The sequence below is a fragment of the Urocitellus parryii genome, chromosome 2 (assembly GCF_045843805.1).
Source record: "Urocitellus parryii isolate mUroPar1 chromosome 2, mUroPar1.hap1, whole genome shotgun sequence".
NCBI lineage: Eukaryota > Metazoa > Chordata > Mammalia > Rodentia > Sciuridae > Urocitellus > Urocitellus parryii.
Window position 1 is genome coordinate 220,807,039 of NC_135532.1, and position 9,945 is coordinate 220,816,983.

The 9,945-nt window shown below is 58.1% G+C and overlaps 1 long non-coding RNA gene across 1 annotated transcript; it reads right to left on the bottom strand.

The window, feature by feature from the left end:
* Nucleotides 1-1,848: 1,848 nt before the first annotated feature.
* LOC113190223 (uncharacterized) lies at nucleotides 1,849-9,690 on the bottom strand. The gene is made up of 3 exons (XR_003301754.2): nucleotides 9,173-9,690; nucleotides 6,773-8,180; nucleotides 1,849-4,689 (listed from the first exon to the last, which is right to left on the bottom strand). It is a non-coding gene; the product is annotated as an uncharacterized LOC113190223 (long non-coding RNA).
* Between the last annotated feature and the right edge of the window lie 255 nt (nucleotides 9,691-9,945).

Genomic DNA, 9,945 nt, shown 5'->3' on the forward strand with positions numbered 1-9,945 from the left:
CCACTGAAGCAGGAACAAACTTTATTTCTGAACTCCACCAGCACACACCACACATGCTCCCCGGGAACTCTTCCGAGGCTCCTCCAGGAACCACCAACCGGAACTCCCTCCTCCGGCACTTCCCCAACCAATGGGAACTCTTTAGGAATCCCCGCCAGAGCTCAACCCGAACTCCACGGGGAACTCCGCAAGAACTCAAAAGTAGCCCGAGAACTCCAAAGTAGCGCGGCCAAGGCGGACAGTAAGGGCTCGCCTCTCAACCAATGCTGTTGGCAAAATGCCAGGGGCCATTCCGACTCGGCTGTGGCTCTCGGCAGCAGGAAAGTCTGGATGTTGGGATGGCGGCCCCAGAGCCTCCTGGCTGAGGCTCTACCTACCATGGACCCCCAGGGAGGGACTCTGCCTTCTTGTACTGCTTTTGGTGGGCACTGGCTTGGGGCAGGCTGAGGGAGGAGCGCCAGGCAGTGGAGGGTGGATGGCTGGTCAGAAGCCAAGGCTCTGGGGCTCACATCTGCTCAGACGAGCTCCAGGGTCACACCAGGCCAGGACAGTGGGCATTTTACAGGCATCGTGCACATTTTGAGAGCCACCCTCCTCCCGGACCCACTCAGCATCCTCCAGGGTTCCCCAGGAATCCCTGAGGGCCCCAAGGAGTGACTTTCAGGCACGTGCCCTGGAAGCAGCCCAAAGCCAGGACCAGGTCAGCAGTGTGAGCTGTGGTTGGTGCTGGTGGGAACTGCAGTCTTGGCAAGACGCCTGGCTGCTCCAGGCCTGACCGGCCCTGTGAGAGACAACAGAAGGGCCCGGGTCAGGACCCCCAGGCCTCCCCCACGCTGCCCCCAGGAGGCCTGCATGGGAAACGGAGCCGCTCCATCTGCAATCCCCAACGTGGGTGCCCAGGGAGCCAGGAGGCTGAGGGATGCTCATTTCCTCCACGGGCAGTGGCCTCTGCAGAGCCCAGTCTGCCCTGGTGCTGTGGTGCTGTGGCCGTGACCCTGCGGTGCCGCAGGCCTGACTCAGGCTTTCGGGCGGGGAGGGTGGGGAGGGTGTGCTGGGAGAGTCCTCCTCGCCTGCTCTCTGTTTCCTAAGCTCAGGGCACCCTGTCCACCAAGCAGTTTGGAATGTGTGCTTCTGGTCTCTGCAGCTGAGCTCCAGCTTTGCCTGGGGCCTCCCTCACCTACAGGAGGGCACCCCTGGGCTTCCAGAAAAGGCAGGAGGGTGGCAGGTGTGGGTCCTGCAAGACACAGCCATCCTGCAGCAACCTCCTGAGAAGCGGCCACCTCTGCACCTGGGCCCTCTTGTGCCTGGCCTTTATTTGCCTGGAGATGTGCTGTTTGGCCTCCCAAACCCATGGGATGGGTAAGAAGTGACCGCTGACGTTGAGGATGCTGTGGCCCACCTCCCCCAGGAGCAGGGCACCAAACCACAGCCACACACCACCTGCATGGGGACAACTGCATGAAGTGGGCCCTCACACCCAGGACCAGGAAAGCCATCAGGCCGCCGTCCCCCTCGGCATTCTTAGGGTGCAGAGGACAAGCTCTCCGACTGGTCTGTCCAATCCCAGCAAGGCCCCGCCCTGTGCCTGGCTGTCATCCTGGCACCAGGCTGGTGTTTCGGGAAGAAACCAGCTTTCAAAGTGACTTCCAATTGCTGTGAATCACCCTGGTGATTGGAATGAGGGATTAGGTGGATTCAGAGATAGCAGTTGCCTCAGAAGGCAGTCCACCCCGTTCTGGGCACCTGGAGAGCAGTGTATTTGCATAAAGTCCACTCCCAGGCTGGCGGGCCACCTTGGGCTGACACGCCGGGTACTGGGCTTCCTCTGTGGCTGGTCCCTCCCGGTCCTTGCCCCACCCCATCTGGGCACCACTCATTTCACCTCCAGAAGGATCTTCCACGTCTTGACCCGGTCTCCGGTCACTGCCTGTGAGAACAGCGCCCATGCCTGGGCCCCTCCCCAGGAGTGTCCCCATTCCGGCCACCCTTGTTGCTGTGCAGTTATTCTCATCCTGTGGCCGCAGCCACCCTCCAGGTCCCCGTCGTGGCCAGCTCCCCACGCTCCCTCCTTAGGTGACTGCTGGTGCTCTGCAGACCTGCACCCTGAGCCCTCCCTGCTCTGCGTGGTGCTGCAGTGCTTCATGGCCTCCTCCGGCCTGTTCATGTCGATGGCCTCCCTCTCAAGAGTGTGGCAGCCAGGCTAGGGGTTCCTCACCAGTGTCACTGCCCTTCCTTCAGCCCCTACTGCTCACACGATCCCACTTCACTGGCTGTTGGCAGCCCGTCCCAGGGTGATTCACAATGAGACCCAGAGTAACCCAAACGCCTTTATAAAAGGTCTCTGGACCCACCTCCCCAGCTGGAAGCCATTCTGGGGTGTTCTGGGGCGTTCTGGAGCAAATGCCAGCCTTCACACTGGTCCCGATCGCATTTCTTTTTATTTTGGCCCTTGGCTGTGTCATTCAACACAGCTCTCTATGATGGCTGCCCTCTGCAGATGGATCCAGGAGATGATGTGCTGAGCAGTTTCAGCCCTCAGAGGCACCCGCCGTGACAATTTCCCGCTCGTCTTTCCCTACCTTCCCCCAAAAGGTGAAGTGCAGGTGCCTATGCATGGCTGTGCTGGAAGAGATGCTCAAAGCCACCTGGCTCAAGCTCTTCATTTGACACGTGCCAACCCGAGTGGAGGTGAGATACAGGGCTGCTGACCGGCCACACAGAGGCCCACCGGGTTGGTGGCACAGATCCTGAGTTAGCTATTCCAACAGTTGGGTTCCACTGTCACTCAGCCAGAAAACCATGGACCCGGGGCACCAAGTCTACAGACTTCAGAAGGGTGGACAAAAGAGGAGGAGAGCCTGGGTGGGCCCTGCCCAGCCAGGACACTGAAGGCCACCGGCCTTCCATCTGCTGATGGAAGGAGTCCTGGGCACGGAGGGAGCCATTACCCAGCAAGACAGGAGGGCAGCAGGTCGGGCCACCTGGGGGGTGGGGAGCAGCCCTGCAGAGGCCCTGTGAGTGGCCCGAGGCCAGGTGAAGAGGCAGGGGAGCGGCTGCCCAAGGGCCCGGGTTTCTCCGTGGGCGAACCCTGGGCCAGGGGAACGTTGGGGACCGAGGTAGTGTGGCTGTTCAGCACCGTGGATGTATCTAACATGGAATTGCAGGCCTCCAAAAGCCTAAAGTGGCGCGTTTTGTGGTACAGCAGTGTTTTTTCTTGCTGGGATGGAAAGCAGCTCTCCACCTGGCCACACCTCCCTCCTGAGGCTACATTTAAAAAAGTCTCCCCCAGGAAGGGGCACCAGGAACCCACCCCTCCTCTCCGCCCAGTGTGTCCCCGGGTGTCCTCCCCGCCCCCATCTGGAGCTCTGACGGAAAGTCTCCTCCTCCTCACGCTGCCTGGGAAGGACCGGTCGCCCTCTTCGCAGGCGACCCGACTGTCCACGCCCCTCCGCTCTGCGGGAGGGGCCGCCCTCCGCCCCCTTTGGAAGAATGCGGGCGTGGCCCCGCACGCAGGGCTGGCGACTGCGCGGTCCGGAGGCAGCTTTGCAGAGGCCGCGGGGAGGCGGGGGAGGGAGGCAATCTGGGCCCTTCAGGAAAAAACCCAAACTTGAAGTCCCCCTGTCTGTCGGAAGCCGAGGCCGTCCCCCAAGGCTGGCTGTCCGCGGGGGCGGCGCGGCTCCTGCGGCCTGGCCTGCGTGGGCGCTGTTCTGGAACACTGCTGCTGCAGGATCCCGCACGGCGCTGCACACGGCACACACTGCACCAGGCGCACGCAGCGCACGCCACACAGGGCATGCTGCACACGACATGCACACACAACACAGCACACATCATGCACACATCACACTCAACACGTGACATCGTATGCCACACAACTCATACACAATACACACACACAACACACCATACATGTTGACCAAATATGGCAAAACACATCACAGGCACACGTCACATGCACAACACACACTACACAACACCCGTAGTGCACCACGCATCACACACATGACAGCACACAACACATACAGTGCAGTCACACACTGCGCACACCCCCCCCCCCACACACACACACACCCCACACACACTAGGCTGCACTCTGCCCCTCTCTGCACCTGAGTTCTGCCCTGGTGTGTGTGAGTGGGAGGAGCCGCGGCCAGCCTCCCTGTCCTGTCAGGCCTCCACAAACAGCAGGGGAAGGGGAACAGGGGGCCAGGAGGACAGGAGCTGCAGGCCACCCCAGGACGCCTCTGGCCTCAGGTGGGGGAGGGCGCATCTCCCTGTCACAGCGCCTTGCCCCAGGCAGGGCCACTCTGTCCCTGCTCCCCTGCCACCAAGCGCAAATGTGGTCAAGAAGGGAGGAAGAGAGGGTGACTGGTGGGGACCGGATGTCACCTGCTGCCCCCACCTGGGCACCATCTGATGACTGGGAGAGTGATGAGGGCTGCCCACAGCTGCCAGGAGGTCACCAGCTGAGGCTGCCACCCCCGCCACCCTCTGTGGGCCTCGGGGACACAGCCCACTCATGTCTCACTCACAGGCGGGATTCTTGGGTCACCAGCCCCGCTCCGGGCCAGGTCTGTGCAGCACCGCGTGGAGGGGCCTCTGTGTTGTGGGAAGGGATTCTGGAGGGGCCTCTGTGTTGTGGGAAGGGATTCTGCACGCTGGCCGAGCGCAAAGGTCGGTGTTATGTTCCTGGAATGAAAAGAGAAACATTTTCTCAAGTGAAAGGTGCAGGGGTCAGGCCTGCTCTACTCCCTGCAGGTGCTCCTGCGTCCTGACCCCGGAGCTGAGCAAGGAGCAGCCTCCAGGGACCTCCATGTTCTCCTCGTGGCCAGGCACCCTGGGAGACAGGTTCTCTTGAATTGTTTGGGCTTTGCTTACTTGGGACAGTTCTCACCATGGGCTAGAGACTCGGGGTCTTTAGGAGGCATCTGACTCCATCAGGGTGACCAAGGATGGGAAACCCAAACCTGACACACCCAAGACCCAGGGCTCCAATCCCAATATCCTGAGTTGGGATAGTAAACGAGAAGGCCCAGGGGTGGACGGTGACAGGATAACAGTGGACGGCTGGCATTATGAACCTTGGGACAGAAGCCAGGAGGGTTGGTTTGCTGGCACCCTGAAGCCAGCCCTGGCAGTGTCTGATTCCAAAACCAAACAACTGGGCAGCAAAAGAGCACAAAGAAAGCAAAAGGCAGAGTGAACCTCCACTGCAGTGGTTCAAAAGGCCAGAGAAGATTCCATCCCCACCCAGTGAAACCCTCCTCTGCGTCTCTCATCTCAGTTCTTGGGGGCTCTCTTCTCCTCTGCAGATGAACCCGCTCCCTTCTCCCAGGACTCCCTCTTGCTTACCCTCTGTGTTAATGCAACAGTAGCTCTCAACCTTTCCGTGGAAATCGCACCCGTCTCTCCCTTCCCAGACCCCACTCCTCTTCCTTGCCCTCTGTGAAAGAGCAAGACCAAGCTGGCTTTACCGATGGGAGATCCCTACAGTGAGGCAGGGAAGAGAAACTGGGATGATTGGTGCATGTGGCAAGGGGTCCCTGAAGCCCTGTTAATACTCGGTTGATGCCCTACTATGTTCTGGACACCACAGTAAATCACTGGATGTAATAGGTGTATAAATTGGGGTTTTCCTAAGTGTGTTCTGAGGACACTCTTCCAGGGAGATGCGCCTTTTGAGAGGATTTGATGGTTCAGTGTAGGAGAGCGTGTCCTCCCTTATCCATCTTCTGAAGGGTTCCAGTGGCATCAGATTTCTGATAATTCCTACAGTAGATGTCCCTATTTGTCATTGGCCAACCCTGTATTTCACTGACCTATTTGACCACCAAACTTGTTCACTGAAAAAGGAACTACTGTGGTAGCCTCACAGTGGGTCCCCGCAGGATGGAGGCTGGTGAACTAGTCTGCGGTGTGTGGCCGCTGGAGCCCGACGGGGTGTCCCGGGATCACTGGGATATTTGTGTTAATGTAGACCAGCCGGGAGGCCTTGTAGGTAAAGATGAGCCAAGGGGACAATTTGGTGACCATTTTTAAAACTAGGGAGAAGCTTTGGTGGCATCTGGCCTTCTAGGTGAGTGAAAGAGCCCATTGGGGATGACCAGACCAGGAGCTGGTAGATCTGCACCAGCAGCCAACAGGCTCTCGCAGTGGCAAACGGTTAACTCTGCAGCAACTAGCCAGAGCCCTAACCTGAAGCTTGCTGAGATCTTGGCAGAGGACTGGAAATGGAAAACCCAGACCACTGACCATGGTGCTCCTGGCTGGCTCCTACCTCCGGTCCTGGTCCTGGCTACGAGCCCCGGGCCCTCTCCCACTTCTCTGCTGCACCTCTTCTTTGGCATCTTGGCTTCTCGAGTGGAATGGAGACCGGATCCGCCCCAAGGCCTGGAGGAGAACCTGGGCTGCGGGGGGACCCTGGGCCCCCACAGCTGGGCGTCAGGGCTGCTCTCTGAGGGCTGCCTCTAATCTGCAGCTGCAGGCACTTATTTTGCTGTTTTGCTTTTGCTTTTGGAACTTCTTAAAGCAAACCTCAAAGAGAAGAAAACTCCTGTCTGAAATGAATCCCTTTTAGAATCCAAGAAATGACTCACAGAGGCTGCTTTGGCATTTATGTTCCCTGTGAAGATGATCAGATTCATAAATTCTATTTTTGAAATGTAGGCTCTGTACCCCAAATATTCTTTCAGAGCAAGAAAAAAAAAAAAAGCAAGAAAGAAAAAGAAAATCCACCCCGGGCCGGGGAGGATCGACACTCCTGTTTACATACCTGGTGTTCTTTGAATGTATGCTGTTTGCCCTTAACTCTTACATTTCATCGTCTATTTTTAAAACACGATTAAAGAGATTGGGCAACTTCTTCAACAAAGTTGCTTGAAATGTTCTTTGGTTTCAGTCTTGCCCACCTATGAGCCTGTGGCAGAAAAGGTTCTGCTTTTAGCCAAATGGGCACTGACCAATGAATGACCAAGCAAACTCGGACTGCTCCTCAGCCTTTCAAAGGAACCAAATTCAGGTGCACGGATGAACTTGAAGACATCACGTTGAGTGAAATAAGCCAGTCACGGAAGGACAGATACCTTACCATTCCACTTACATGCCGTCCCTCCTGAAGTAAGTCCAGGGCACAGAAATCAGGATGGTGGGTACAGGGGCTGGGGAGACGGGGCTGTGTAACCAGCAGAGTCTGAGTTTGGGAAGATGAAAACGGGTCGGATGTGGATGGCGGCGATGGCCGTGCCTCAGTGTGAATGTACTTATGTCATTGAGCTGCACACTTGCAGATGGTTGGAATGGTAAATCTATGTTGTGCATATTTTACCACAGTGAGAAAGAAAGTTCTGTTTCCCGGGGAGCAGCCTTGGAGAAATGGGTGGGTTGAAGATCCCGCCTGCTGGTTTTCCATCTCCCCGAAACTCATCGTCCAGAAATAACCCAGTGACTCGCTCTTCAAAGCCAAGAGTTGGCCGGGCGAAGTCCTGCTGCATCCCAAGCTGGTCCAGTTCCAGGGGACTGAGGTGGCTTCTCAAGGACAGTGGCCACAGGGAGCAGGTGCAGGCCTCGTTCCTGGGAGAGCACTGTGGAAGCGTGGTGGCCCCTGAGACCTGGGCTGGGTGGGCTAGGTCAGTGCGGCCGTTACGCAGCTCACACACCCACCCCTTTGTTCTTGTTCAGCTGCAGAGCGTTCAAAGGGCCATAGCCCTCCCCTTGGCCATAAAATCAACCCTAATCTAAAGCCACACTTTGATTTCTAACCGCTCCCCGAGCCCAAGTTTTTAAAGACATGTTTGTCGGTTAGATAATTTTTGATAACTCTGTAAAGTACGTAGTCCATGATAAGAGACTTCAGGAGCGCCCATTCAAGATGAAGAAACACACCTTTAAAAAGAATCCTGTTAATCTGCATCTTCAGTAAAAGATGAAGCCGCCAGACTGAAGATCTTTGGAGAACTTCACTTCTGAAGAAGCCGCTGGACGACATCATGCTGAACGCCCATCTCTTAGGTGCGCTGCGCTTTCTGTGTCAGGGCCATCCTCCCTTCAGGTCACACGTTGAAGGTACAGACAGCCGAGCAGGTAGCCCGCCATCACATTCAGAAGCAATCTCCATGAAATACGTGAACTCAGTCTGCCCAAGACTCGGGGCTCCTCAGGTTTCTGTCCTCGCCATGGTCGCCCTGGGTTGGGGGAGTAGTGACTGTGAAAAACGGATTTTACCAAAGGTGGCCCAGATGGTCGGCAGACTGACCGATGAACAGCTGGCCACGCTGTTTTCACATGTGGGCGATTCTCACTCTCTAGGCTGGGCTCGTTGGCAGTGATGCTCTTGGCATCTCCAGACCATCCAAGAGGATGGACCCTGGGGCCAGGAGGCAGGTCACACGGGGAAGGTCTCATGACCAGAGGCACGTGACCAGAACACAGGGGAATCCAGAGGGAAGGCTGTAGTGCTGCACATGAGCTAGGAGGCTGGCCACCAAGCCACTCCAGGGATGAGAGCCGGCTCCCAGGGCGGGGGTGACTCAGGGATGGATGTCTCCCCCGGGCTCTGTGGACCTCCCGGTCCCTCCCACTCTCCTCTACAGCAGGGCCAAAGTAGGAGGAGACTCTTTTTCTGGAGACCCCAAAAATAAGCTCCAGGAGAGCCCCTCCTAACAAGGCGGACATTTCGTGGTCACAAAGGCAAGCCGCCGTGGGAGCCTGGTACAGAACAAGGGAGGCACAGGCCAAGGAGAACCTGGGGAGAGACCCTCAGGGCCACAGGGTGCCAGCCTGGTGCCCCTTGCCCTGGAGTGGAATCCAGCCAGCCCAGCACTTCCCGGGCCTTTGGAAACTCCCCTGGCTGTAGCCAGGTGACCTAGACAGGGCTCCCCAGCCTCCATGGGTCCCTCCTCAGCCTACTGCAGATCCAGCTGCCCTCAGCCACCCACCACCTCTGGGTGCTCCACTGATCCCAAGAACAGGGCGAGCACCCAGAGGTGATGGAGACTAGTCCAGGCCTAGGGGCTGTGGGGAAAACCACTGGCCACAGCGGCCTTCAGGAGGCCATGGGCCTCCTTCACTCTCTCCCTCCCTCCCTCCCTCCCTCCCTTCAGGAGCTATTTGCTGGGTCCCGCTCTGTGACCTGGGTGTGGGGAATTGGTAGGAAGCAAACAGGACGGATGCTCACTGTCGTGGGGTGGAGGGTCCAGAGACAGCGCCGACGGCCGACGTCAAAACTGCCATGGAGAAGACCACACAGTGACCGGTGAAGAGCGCTGGCGAGGGGCGCGGCCTCGGCCAGGCCAGGAGCTCGCGGATGAAGAGGAAGAGCCAGGGCAGCTGTGGGGAGGAGGCCCAGGGCGAAGACCCTGAGGCAGGCGCTCCGGGGCACTCAAGGACAACGGGGCCTGTGGCTGGAGTGCAAGGAGGAGGGCGCACGGTGGCACCTGTGACTGCTGCTCTGCGGGAGCCCCTCGCCCCGCGGCCTGGTGGAGGCTCCGAGACGGTGTCCAAGGGTCGTTGGGGGCTCTGTTCTTGCTTGGAGCCCTGGGGGTGGGATGTGAACCCCAGACGGACTGGGAACCTGCATCATCCAAGGGCCAGGGAGGTGGCTGTCACCCTGCCCACCCCTGATGAGGCTCCTCCGTCCCCAACCACAGGCTGGGAGACCCTCTCCAAGATGCCCGTCCTGCCCTTTCCACTCGGTCCGTCCCCTGCTACAGGGGCCTCCCTTATCTGCAGGTTCATTCCCTGAGGTTTCAGTTACCTGAGGTCAACTGAGGTCTGAAAATACTAAATGGAAAGTTCCAGAAATAAACAATTCATGAGCTGTAAGTTGTGTGACGTTCTGAGGAGGGTGATGAAATCTCGTGCGGTCCACCCCGTCCTGCCCTGGGCGTGAGTCATCCCCTGCCCAGAGCCTCCACACTGCGTGAGACACCCACCTGTTAGTCACTGGTA